Below are 13,794 nucleotides of genomic sequence, written 5' to 3' on the forward strand. Positions count from 1 at the left end.
ACCACTCCATCTATTTCCCATGGATGTCGTAAAAGCCGACTAAGGGGTAGGCTTATAAACTTGGGATTCTTCTTTTAGGCGATGGGCTAGCAACCTGTCACTATTTGAATCTCAATCCTATCTTAAAGCCAAATAGCTGAACGTGGCCTATCAGTCTTTACAAGACTGTAGGCTCTGTCTACCCCGCAAGGGATATAGACGTGATTATAATGTATGTATGTATGTAATATTGAAATTAAATATTGTGAATTACACAAATGAATCAATCTTTTGTAACATTGTTACGATAACATCGGCTCGAGTTTCAAATGTCAAGTGCCCAACAAATGCCAGCACAGGTGATGACTTCAGATAAGAGTTTAATGATATCTCTGCTAATGATGATATTCATGTTAACTTAATGACGGCGCTAAGTCATATGATTGTCTAATACATACATACATATAACCACGTCCATATCCCTTGCGGGGTAGACAGAGCCAATAGGTCTTGAAAAGACTGATAGGCCACGTTCAGCTGTTTGACTTAATGATAGAATTCAGATTCAAATAGTGACAGGTTGCAAACCAATCGCCTAAAGGATTCCCAAGAATATAAGCATAGGCTTATAAACGTGGTAGCGGCTAAAGGCGACTAAAGGATAACCCTTTTACGATATTCATGGGGTGAGATGGAGTGATCGTATTCTTTATTATAAATACAGATTCTTTTTTCTATACAAATAAATTTCGTCGTAATCGGTTCAGTAGTTTTTGCGTGAAAGAGCAACAAACATCCATACAAACTTTCGCCTTTATAATAGTAGTAGGATTAATAAACGTCGGTAAAATCACGATTGCATAGAAAAATAGAAGAGTTTCTTTATAATATACTTACTCAATAATATATACCTAGTCACGTCTATATCTCATACAGGGTAGACAGAGCCAACGGTCTCGAAAAGACGAATAGGCCACGTTCAGCCGTTCGGCTTACTGATAGAATTTAAATTGAAATAGTGAAAGGTTGCTTGCCCATCGCCCAATAGAAGAATCCCATGTTTATAAACTTATACCCTAAGTCGCCTTTTACGACATCCATGGGAAAGAGATACATGGCATACATCATAAAGTTTAAGAATAAATCAATACATACATACATATAGTCACGTCTATATCCCTTGCGGGGTAGACGACTATTGTGCAAACAACTTGTAGGTAGCTGAAGACCCAGAATAACACATAGGCTACTTTATCCCAGAGTTCCCGCGGGATTGATAGGGTTTCCATGCGGACGAAGTCGCGGGCGGCCTCTAGTTAAATATAATTTGTTAGTATTTTATTACATGCGGATCTAGGAAATAAATGGCGAAATCAATGGCATTGGTCATCAAATATTCAAATTTCATGACCACGGCGACATCAAAACATGACGTCACACTGTGACGAAATAGTCCAAGAATTAATTACATTAATTAGTAATAAAATGCCACGCTCTGATTAAAATCTTATTTATATTATCCAAAAGATTATTTTTTATAGAACTTTGATTTAATTTTTATAGAACATTTATTCAATTAAATTTTGCCCTATTGTTAATTTAATGTTTGCGAATATGTGTATAAACATACATACATATATATAATCATGTCTATATCCCTTGCGGGGTAGACAGAGCCAACAGTCTTGAAAAGACTGATAGGCCACGTGTAGCTGTTTGGCTTAATGATAGAATTGAGATTCAAATAGTAACAGGTTGCTAGCCAATCGCCTAAAAGAAGAATCTCAATTTTATAAGCCTATCCCTTAGTCGACTTTTACGACATCCATTGGAAAGAGATGGAGTGGTCCTATTCTTTTTTCTATTGGCGCCGAGAGCCACACGGCACTTAAAATATTTGTTGTAAGTTCTATGTGAACTATTAAAAAAAATCAGTAAATTTGATTTGTGTTAAAAGCCACTATGTATGTAAATAATAAAAGGTGTAGTACAAAGATATACGTTTGCCATTTGCAAACAGTAGCTTCAAAATCGAATGCAATCAGCAAAATGATCGATAATACATTACACAGTAAATGTAAGTACATGTTCACACATCGTTTAGCACTCGCCTTGTGATTGGACGAATGTTAAACCCGACATGTAAGTGTGATGTGTATATATTTTTGTTGATATACCTAGAATTGTGAATCATACATACATACATATAATCACGTCTGTATTATTTGCGGTGTAGACAGAGCCAACAGTCTTGAACAGCTGAATGACTTAATGACGGTATTGACATACATAACCTTGATATTGCCCACGAAACGAAGGTGGTATTTGGGACAAAAGAATGTTAATTTTTGACTTAACTAATATTACACACTAGCTGTGCCCGTATAATATTAGTATAGATGACATAGATTTCTAAAGCAGAAAGATTTTTTTAGCATACGGCGGAAGCATATTTTTCACATTTATCAAAATGCATCGAACGATCGTGATTACATTTTAAAAGTTCATAAAAACATGATGCTATCAAAAAAAATATTGCAATTTGTTACATGTAAACATATTAATATGAATAATTAGTTAGCTGTATAATTAGTGATTTATCGAGAACACTTTAAAAATGTGAATTGATAAGTTTACGGGCGAGTTGTGAGAATGACTCGGCCTTGAACCTCAGATTGAGGAAGCGACCTTCTTGGCAATTTATTGCATTTGTGCCTTAGACTAAGTTTACATTGGTCATGTGTAGGACGAGTAACATGGCGAGTGTTTATAAATATTATGATTAATTCATGGTAAAGCTTTTTACAATGGTTACCTGTTATTAGGGGGCAGAGCGTACTAATTATAAAATATGTGTATTGTAAAAATTTTGATGTTAAAATAAATATTATTTAATTAAAATAATTAATATAGAGTGTTAATTTTGATGCACAGACATAGTAACATTTTGGTGGACTCTTGCGACAACTAGCAATAGTGGTTCTCTTCTACATTAAATCACGCCATTTTCCCGGATGGGTAGGCAGAGACTACATTACTCCTCTTGCCACTTTCTCCGCACACTTCTTTCGCTTCATTCACATTCATAACTCTCTTCATGCAAGTTCGGCGGTTTCAAAATTATACAACAGTGTAAATTGTATTTTTTTACTATTCTGGCTTCCCCAGTTCGGGCTTGTATTTATTTTACGGCTGGGAAAAGACAGGATTTTTCAAGTTCAATTATTCAATAAAAAAAAAGAAAAAAGGCCGTTTAAGGATACTGTATAACTTACAGCCTATAGCCAGCGTTCTCATTATCATTATTCTAGCGTAAGCCCTTTTTTTTTCTCTGAAAGGGAAATCCTTTTAACGGACTGCCTCCCAGGTCTTCACCCGGGAGAGTGTGGGACTCCTGGCATCTAATGTGCCAAGCCTACCCACTAAAACCCCTCCGGTGCGCCCTTTTCGCCATTTTGAGGACATCATGGGATCGCATGGCATTTCACCAAGCCCTGATTGCCTTCACACCTCGCGATGAGCCCGTGGTGCGCTGATGACTACTAGTTATACGGACTTAATTCACGTGACGTATTCTGAATAAACGAAAAAAATACTTGTACCATTAGTGCAAACCACTCGCCAAAATACTCGTTCACTTTACTCGACCAATATAAACTTCATTCGATTAAATACCTCTCTTTCGTCACACTGACGACTCGGCATGTAACTCACATTTAACATGACGATAAATACCAAAATGTCTTCTTACCGGTTGTAAATTTAACACTATACTTATTTATATACATTCGATTAAATGACAACGATTTCCCGGCATCAATACAAAAAAAGAATAGGATCACTCCGTCTCTTTCCCATGGATGTCGTAAAAGGCGACTAAGGGATAGGCTTACAAACTTGGCGTTCTTTTTTAGGCGATGGGTTAGCAACCAGTCACTGTTTGAATCTCAATTCTATCATTAAGCCAAATAGCTGAACGTGGCCATTCAGTCTTTTCAAGACTGTTGGCTCTGTCTACCCCGCAAGGGATATAGACGTGACCATATGTATGTATGACAACGATTTAAACAAAGCCTTACTATCTGAAGTGTTTGTGTGGTTGTAATGCACAGAAACTTATACAGTTTTGTATGACTTGTCAGACCGCTGACCTAAGGTCCGGGTGTCCCAAATACCTGCCTATTTCACACACACACAAACACACACATCTCGCTAATGTATGAATATATTGAAGTCGGTACTTTTTACACACATATAGCTATGCACTAGCTGTGCCCGCGACTTCGTCCGAGTGGAATAGTTATTTTGGGCATTATTGAAGCCTTCAAGCATGAAATGAAAAGCCAATGCCTTTCTTTACACTTTCCTGTAGTGGGCCTGCTGGAAGAAATTACTCTAGAAATAAGTAATGCCCATGTACTGAATTTCTCTTTACTTTAAGTTTTTTTCTTATTTTCCTTGTTGTACATAAATATATAAACATTCCATTATTTCTTTGCTCCTTATAGTTGCAGCGTGATGTTATATAGCCTAAAGCCTTTCTCGATAAATGGTCTATTCAACACAATAAGAATTTTTCAATTCGAAACAGTTGTTCTTAAGATCAAAAACCAAACAAACTCTTCAGTTTTATAATATTAGTATAGATTATTACTAAGTATACTTACTTAGGCAATAGGGGTAGGCATAGACTATTCTTCCATTTGTTGGTCAAGTAGGTCTAGTGAAGGTTTCTACTGTAGTCTAAGGGTGCACTAAAAGAGGATTTCCCAAAATTCCCGCGAGAACGGGAATTTCCGCGGGCGGAGCTTTCTCGTCTATCCATCCATATACCAGCTTAAGGTACCTGTGACCTTCCGTTCATACATACATATAGTCACGTCTCTTGCAGGGTAGACAGAGCCAACAATCAGTCAAAAAGACTTATAGGCCACGTTCAGCTATTTGGCTTGGTGATGGAATTGAGATTCAAATAGTGACAGGTTGCTAGCCCATCGCCCAAAAGAAGAATCCTACATTTATAAGCCCAACCCTTAGTCGCCTTTTACGTCATCCATGGGAAATATAAGGAGTCGTCCGTTCCTGAGCCTAAAAACCTACACGAGGTTAAATTTGATTAAATTACACACATGTAGTAACATAATCCCACGTACCAAATCATTATACGACGTTTGAACTACAAACAAGATCATCACTGCCATATACAGCACCCGCTGAGACGTCATTAGTCAAGCCTTGGTTATAATGACCCAATAATTCGGTCCAGTTGTTAATAACATGATCAGTTGTACAGTGGACTAAACAAATATGTATACTACTTTGTTATACGGGGTGTATTTTTTTTATGTGTGTTATGTGTTTCCCGGCACCAAATAGAAAAAAGAATAGCACCACTCTATCACTATCCCGTGGATGTCGTAAAAGGCGACTAAAGGGTAGGCTTTTAAACTTGGGAATCTTCTTTTAGGCGATGGGCTATTAGAATCTCAATTCTATCTCGAAGCCAAATAGCTGAAAGCTGAACTCTGTCTACCCCGCAAGGGATATCGACGTGATTATATGTATGTATGTGTATTTTTTATTCGTCTAAAATATAAAAATATTTTCACATTTTTCAGTGCCGTGTGGTTTTCGGCACTAATACAAAGAAAAATAGAACCACTGCATTTTTTCTCATGGATGTCGTAAAAGGCGACTAAGGGATAGGCTTATGAATTTTGGATTCTTTTTATGGCGATGGGTTAGCAACCTGTAACTATATCAATCTTTATTCTATCAGTATGCCAAACAGCTGTGCGTGGCCTATCAGTCTTTTCAAGACTGTTGGCTCTGTCTACCTCGCAAGGGATATAGACGTGACCATGTGTATGTATGTATGTAATAATACCTTTTGAAGGACAGAACTCTTTTCTATTGCAACCGAATCGTATCCATGGCCCAGTAGACACAAAGCTGTCAGCTTACCCTTTTTCTTAATTCACCTGTTTTCTTAACTTAAGATGTTGAATCGATGAGACTAGATTTTCCTTATAAAGTCTTTAATAGCTATAATAGGCAAGTAGGCGAGAATTACTGCGTCTACATGCCTTAAAAGGCAACAAATCATTGCCTTATTCGGTGGACAATGATAGCTTTTTATGATAAATATACGATTTAATTAGTCTTTAAAAATAATCAGTGTAGCAACCCAACTAAAATTATATTACTGTATATTACTAGATGTCCCGGCAAACGTTTTGCCATATAAATAATTTTTAAGTAATTTCTAGTTAAAAAAAATGTTTAGGGTGGATAACCCTTATTACTAAGGAATATAAAAAATAGATGTTAGCCGTTTCTCAGACCCACTCAATATGCTCACAAAATTTCATGAGAATCGGTCAAGCCGTTTCGCAGGAGAACGGGAACGAACAACGAGAATTTTATATGTATATAAGATGTGAAAGTAAGTTTCTTACCTATTTAAGCGTTACCTACTGAACTAATCTTGGAATTTCGCGTATTTATGATTAAGTGTTTATCTTATCTTACATCCTCTAAGGTTATTATGCGAATCGTTAGGATTGCCGTGTAGTATTCGACACTTTTTTAAGATAGGATTTTGATCTTATAGGCGATGGGCTAGCAACTTGTCACTATTAGATTCTCAATTCCATTATAACGTCATACAGCTTATCTTTATCTTTCACTTTTTTCAAGATTGTTGGCTCTGTATACCCCGCAAGACGTGACTTTATGTATGTATGTTAAGATTTACATACCTAAAAGGGAAACTTAAGAACTTAATAAGTGATAATTTTATCTTTGTCTTATCTGACGGCCTCTGTGGCGCAGCGGTTGTACGCTTGTCTGTGACACCGGAGGTCCCAGGTTCGAATCCCGGCCAGGGCATGATGAGAAAAGAACTTTTTCTGATTGGCCTGGGTCTTGGATGTTTATCTATATAAGTATTCATTATAAAATATTGTATCGTTAAGTTAGTATCTCGTAACACAAGTTTCGAACTTACTTCGAGGCTAACTCAATCTGTGTAATTTGTCCCGTATATATGTATATGTATGTATCTTAAAAGATATAGTTTCTACTTAGTCGAGGTAAATGTGATGGTTCAAATTTATGTTTATGATTATTTAGACAAGACCTTTTAAGATGTTTGAGCGTATAATTTATATGTTACATAGTAAATGTAATACTAAAACATCTAAGTATAATGTATGATGATCAAAGTAAGTTTTATATTTGTGTTAAGGGATTAACACGAAGATAGACAGTGAATTATATTATAAAATTAGTAATACATACATATGATCACGTCCATATCCCTAGCGGGGTAGACAGAGCCACCAGTCTTGAAAAGACTGATAGGCCACGCTCAGCTGTTTGGCTTAGTGATAGAATTGAGATGCAAATAGTGACAGGTTGCTAGCCCATCGCCTAAAATAGGAATCCCAAGTTTATAAGCCTATACCTTAGTCGCCTTTTACGACATCCGTGGGAAAGAAATGGAGTGGTCCTATTCTTTTTTGTAATGGTGCTGGGAACCATACGTTAATCGCTAAAATATATATGGAATATATATATATATATAGATTCTACACTATGCTTTATCTATTACACATCTTCCTACCATATAAGCCATCTCAATATTACTTAATTACAAGTCGATGAAACTTTGCTTTAAAGTTATTGCTTTAAGCCACGCGATGTTGCGCTTTGCGCATGCGTAGACGACAAACGAATCAAGCGTCCACTTAATTGCAAATGAAATAAATTTTAGAAAGGTCAGGTCAGTAGCCATCTCAGACGAGATTGCACGAAGAGAGTTATGAATGTGTATGAAGCGAGAAGGATCGTGGCAAGTGGAAAGTTTTATTCTCTGCCTACCCCTCCGGGAAAGAGGTGTGATTTTATGTTGTATATATGAAACTCATATTATATTATATCATCAGTTATTAGTTAACGTAAAAATTTACGTTGGCGGAAATAAATAACAATTGTATTAAATGTAATTTTTCTTCTGCTTTGTAAATGCTTTATTGTTCACTAAAGGAGTACATTACAAATATAAAACAGTAGTACAGTACAAAGGCGGGCTTATCCCCAAGTGGGATCTCTTCCAGCCAACCTGACAATAAGAGTAAAAGTATTAAATGTAATTGATTTTCTGATTTATTTTTTATTATTTGATTAAGTGCCGTGTGGTTCCCGGCACCAATACAAAAAATAATAGGACCACTCCATCTCTTTCCCATGGATGGCGTAAAAGGCGACTAAGGGATAGGTTTGGGATTCTTTTTTAGGCGATGGGCTAGCAACCTGTCACTATTTGAATCTCAATTCTATCATTAAGCCAAATAGCTGAATGTGGCCATTAAGTCTTTTCAAGACTGTTGGCTCTGTCTACCCCGCAAGGGATATAGACGTGACCATATGTATGTATGTATGATTTTCTGATGTTATTTGAAACAAAAAAACATCGAGCTCCGCTCGGCCCTCCCAGGTACTAACCATGAATATGACAGTCTCGTGCAGGTGTCCTCACGATGTTTTTTACATACCATTGAAGCATCGCCGGCATTCAAACTTTTGTTGAATGTAAAATACCATGTTTCATTGATATAAATGTATAGAAAAACAGTAATTTATTTCTATCAAATTCCGTTTGAATGCATCTGATGATTGATTTGAAAGATAAAGATTTAATGATGATTGGTAGCTCCCAAGGTGTCTGTCAATACTGACTAAATGATATGAATTTGAATTAATTTTACACAGCACTGACTTCTCATTGACCATTCTATTGCATTTGAAAACCCCATGGTTATGAAGCTAATGATTTGACGCTTTTTTATAGCCGATGGTCATATCTTGACTCATGTACAAAATATAATCTGTATTCATCTTAACGGTAAGTGACTTTGAAAAGTTATAATTTATAGAGGACATTAAATAATAGTGGATTAAAAATATCAAAGTAGTTAGTGAAAATTTCTTCTTTCAAACCACCTTTGCCAGAGTTAAAGGTTTGAATCTAACAGCTGAAGATTTATTTGGGAATATAGATTACGATAGGGAAGAGAATGATAGTGTATTGTATGTATGTAGAGGGGTAGACAGAGCCAACAGTCATGAAAGTACTAAAAGGCCACTTTCAGCTGTTTGTCTTATCGAATCGGGATTCAAATAGAGAAATTAGATAAAAGTATTCCAAGTTTCCAAGCCTTTCCCTAATCCTATTCCGAAATATCCAGTGGAGTGGTTCTATAGTCTAAAATTTTAATAGTAATTATAGTTTTAAAACCACACGACGCCCACACATACAGAGTAAAGGAGAATTCCATAAAAAAAGATTGCTAAATGATTCACCATATATGGGTGACGGATGGTAGACTGACGAAATCTGTCAGAAATATGCCCAGAATAGGAAATGTTCTAGAAAGTTGATCTTCAATGTGGAGATTCACGTCTAAAGGTCCAATGACAAAAGATTATGCCAATCGTTTCCAAACGTGTCGGAATCCACACGGCTCCGGTCACAAGACTGACCTATCGCATTAGGGTCGTCCTCCACTGTAAAGCTATAAGTTGATTAAACCGTACAATTATTTAGCCCCACTGAAATAGCTACGCTGCGTTATTATTACCTATGTATGTACCTAGGGGTGGCAGTTTTATAAAATTAAATATGGTGACTATTAAAAACCTCTTTTGAAAAAATGTAAGCGTCGTCGGCTGTGGTATCGTAAAATGCCAACTAAAATTATAAATGCGAAAGTAAGTTTGTTTGTTTTCTCATCACACGTTATCTCCTGAACTAATCTGCTTGAAAATTTGCGTGTATATAATTAAAAATATGGAGAAGGATATAGGGTATTTTTATGTACCCATGAAATTTGCGAAAAACCTTTTTTGTTTATAGCGCTAAATTCGCGCGGGCAGAGTTGCAGGTTAAAGAAATATACGGCATACAATTTTTTGTATCAATTGAAACAAATAAAAAAACTGCAATAATAAAACTGAAAAATAATAATTAAAAAAATATATATATTTGAAAAAAAAAATAACAGTAACTACTTACTAATGAATTTTTAAATTCATTAAATCAACAATACCACCGTTCAATAAAAAATGAACATAACTTTTTTAAGGACAAATTTAGACTCGACGTTTTTAAGTTTATAGAAAAACTATCACGAGTTGTCTTCGGAGAACAGTAATTATCGCTTTCAGTGTGTGCTCGCCCCAAAGGTCACGCTAGAGGTCGTCCAGTGACGATAATATTATTTATTTATGTTAATACAGCTGCAATACGTTTAGGCAATTTGCCGCTACCTAATATTTCTATTAGTATTTAAATGTGAGTAAATATTAATTAATGTCATGTTGATGTAGACTTGATGAAGATTAGATTGTTTGAAACTTTGTCAAGCTAAAACTGTGTGGTTAATATGGTCCTATAATCATATTTTTTTCATACATACATATAATCACGCCTAAATCCCTTGCGTGGTAGACAGAGCCAACAGTCTCGAAAAGTCTGATAGGCCACGTTCTGCTGATTGGCTTAATGATAAAAAAAAAAAGAGTAAAAAGAGTTACGCAGTTCAAATACCTGGGGCACTGGGTAACGGACACGTTGAGTGATGACCTGGACATGGCACGGGAGCGCAGGGCGCTGTCTGTCAGGTGTAATATGTTGGCCCGTAGGTTTGCCAAATGCACTAAAAGTGTAAAACTTACATTGTTTAAGGCATACTGCCAAGTGTTTTACACATGCAGTCTATGGGTCGATTATACACAGAAAGCACACAGCGCCTTGCGTGTCCAATATAATAACGGCTTGAGGGCGCTGTTGGGGTTACCGAAACACTGTTCCGCGTCAGGCATGTTCGCGGAGGCGCGCGTGGACACCTTCCAGGCCATAGTGCGGAAGAGGGTAGCCTCCCTGATGCGGAGGGTGGACGCTAGCTCCAACAGCCTTCTCACTGTTATTGCTGGCAGGGTGGATGGGCCCATACTTAAACACTGGACCAATATCCATTTAAATAAACTACTAACATAGGTTTAAGAACATTGTACTAACATTTGATATGGATTTTATCTGAAATAAACGATTATTTTTATATTTGTTTTTCTATCTCAGCTAAAGCTGGTAAGTTAATACCATTTACGGGCGTCAACCAAGTAAACGATATATAATTTATTCTGTCTGTTGTAAGTCAGTCGGTCCGTTTTCGTCAATTTGAAGGAACTTTCTAACTAACCGACATGTATTTAAGATGGCGGCTTTTTGTATTGGTATGTAAGTAGAAGGTTTCAAATCAAGGAGTTTAAGGCTATGATGAAGATATTTAGGGATGATACCGGTAGCCGAGATAACAATGGGAACAACATATACTTTTTCTTGCTTCCAAATCCTAGTGACCTCATCTTGTAGATCGGTATATTTGTGTATTTTTTCAGCTATTGTTTTAAGTATATTGTGAGTGTTAGGTACAGCGATGTCTATTAGATACGTTGTTTTATTTAATTTATCTTGCAGAGTTATATCTGGGCGGTTATAGTGGATTGTGCGGTCAGTGAGTATTGCTCGGTCGTAATAAAGCTTGTGCGTTTCATTTTCTAAAATAGGATTAGGTGTGTATTTATAATAAGGAATGGGTGAGTTAGGAATGAGTTTATGTTTATTATTATTATTATTATAATATTTTTGTACAATTTAATTTTATTGGTGCCGTGTGGTTCCCGGCACCTATACAAAAAAGAATAGGAGCACTCCATCTCATTCCCATGGATGTCGTAAAAGGCGACTAAGGGATATGCTTACAAACTTGAGATTCTTTTTTTAGGCAATGGGCTAGCAACCTGTCACTATTTAGATTTCAATTCTATCATTAAGCCAAATAGCTGAACGTGGCCGATCAGTCTTTTCAAGACTGTTGGCTCTGTCTACCCTACATGGGATATAGACGTGACCATATGTATGTATGTATGTATGTAACTTAATTTTACTACGGTTCATTTATTTCAATTCAAAATGCAATGCTTTTATAGTTGGCGTTTAATTCGCCGCTTTCTTGTAGATGGCGCTAAATTCACGCGGGCGAAGTTGAGGGTAAATGCTAGTTTCTCCATAGATTTTACCAACTTCTTCCTCCTGGTTTCAGTCCTGGTCCTCACCACTCTGGAGAGGAGCCCGGTGTATGCCGTTGACCATGGATCCTGGATTGGGTGAGTCAGGTTTTTACACGAAGCGACTCCCATCTGACCTCCGCAACCTTTGCAAAGGAACTTAACCCGTATTCCGTAGTACATCTCTATACTAATATTGTAAAGCTGAAGAGTTTCTTTGTTTATTTGAACGCGCTAATCTCAGGAGCTACTGGTTCGAATTGAAAAAATATTTTTGTGTTGAATAGACCATTTATCGAAGAAGGCTTTAGGCTATATAACATCACGCTGCAACTATTAAGAGCGAAGAAATAACGGAAAAGGTGAAAAAAGAAAACGGAGAAAATTATCCACCCTTAAGAAATGATGCCCAAAATAACAATTCCACGCGGACGGAGTCGCGGGCACAGCTAGTACTTTATATGACGAGTCAAAAGGCGTGCCAATTTCCAAAGTCATTGTTGCCTAATCCGCTGGCAATCCGCGGCTAAACAATAAAAAGTATAATTTATTTTCACAAACACCCTATTGGCAAGTATAGGCGTGGGCTTCGTCAACTATTTCATCATTACACGCCCACTTAACAGAACGATGTTTGAGAATGACAGTTTTGATAAAGAAAGATTAACTAGCTTACTACGGGTATTATATATTGACTGTTACACTATTGATAGTGATGAGTTGATGATGACCTAAGTGTTAATTCTGCATACATACATACATATGGTCACGTCTATATACCTTGCGGAGTAGACAGAGCCAACAGTCTTGAAAAGACTGAATGGCCACGTTCAGCTATTTGGCTTAATGATAGAATTGAGATTCAAAAAGTGACAGTGAATCCCAAGTTTGTAAGCCTATCCCTTAGTCGCCTTTTACGACATCAATGGTAAAGAGATGGAGTGGTCCTTTTCTTTTTTGTATTGGTGCCGGGAACCATACGGTTGATTGGCCTGAAATCAGAAAAAAAACCGTCATGACTTAACCGGTGATCGAACTTAGGACCACTTGGTTCAGCGGCAGAAGCATAACTTTTTTAAGTCGTTCGAATATAAAACTTAACGTATCCGATTAGGTAAAACAATAAAAACTATTTGCTAACAGCTAAATGGCTGTTATTATAGTTGCGTATTGGTAATTTGGCGAAAATAGACGCCTAGGCATTACTTAATCCAGTCAGATGATTGCTAAAGTCTAATCAATTAATTAATATTTGATGTTTGATCATAAAAACTATATAGAAAGTGTTAGAAAGGGAAGGTCGAGACAAAAGTGACCGGCGAGCTTTTATGATAAAAAATTACGTATAAATGAATGATATATTATGCATTGCATACATACATATTATCACGGCTATCCCTTGCGGGGTAGACAGGGCCTGCGGAGTAATAGTCATAAAAAGGCTGAAAGGCCACTTTCAACTGTATGGCTTAATAAGCAACAGGTACTTGTATGCAATACGTGATACGTCATAACTTTTCAATAGATGAGTTAAATGTGATGTAAACTTATGCAACTAACTAACAATTTGGTACGATGAATGTGATTCAATAATTTCTATAATGCCATTTTTGTGTGTTGAGAAATTTGTTCTGAATCATAAACTAAACTGAAATGATTTCTTAGTAAACGTTAATATCTGAA

Source organism: Amyelois transitella, chromosome 9, assembly GCF_032362555.1.
Source record: "Amyelois transitella isolate CPQ chromosome 9, ilAmyTran1.1, whole genome shotgun sequence".
NCBI classification, from domain to species: domain Eukaryota; kingdom Metazoa; phylum Arthropoda; class Insecta; order Lepidoptera; family Pyralidae; genus Amyelois; species Amyelois transitella.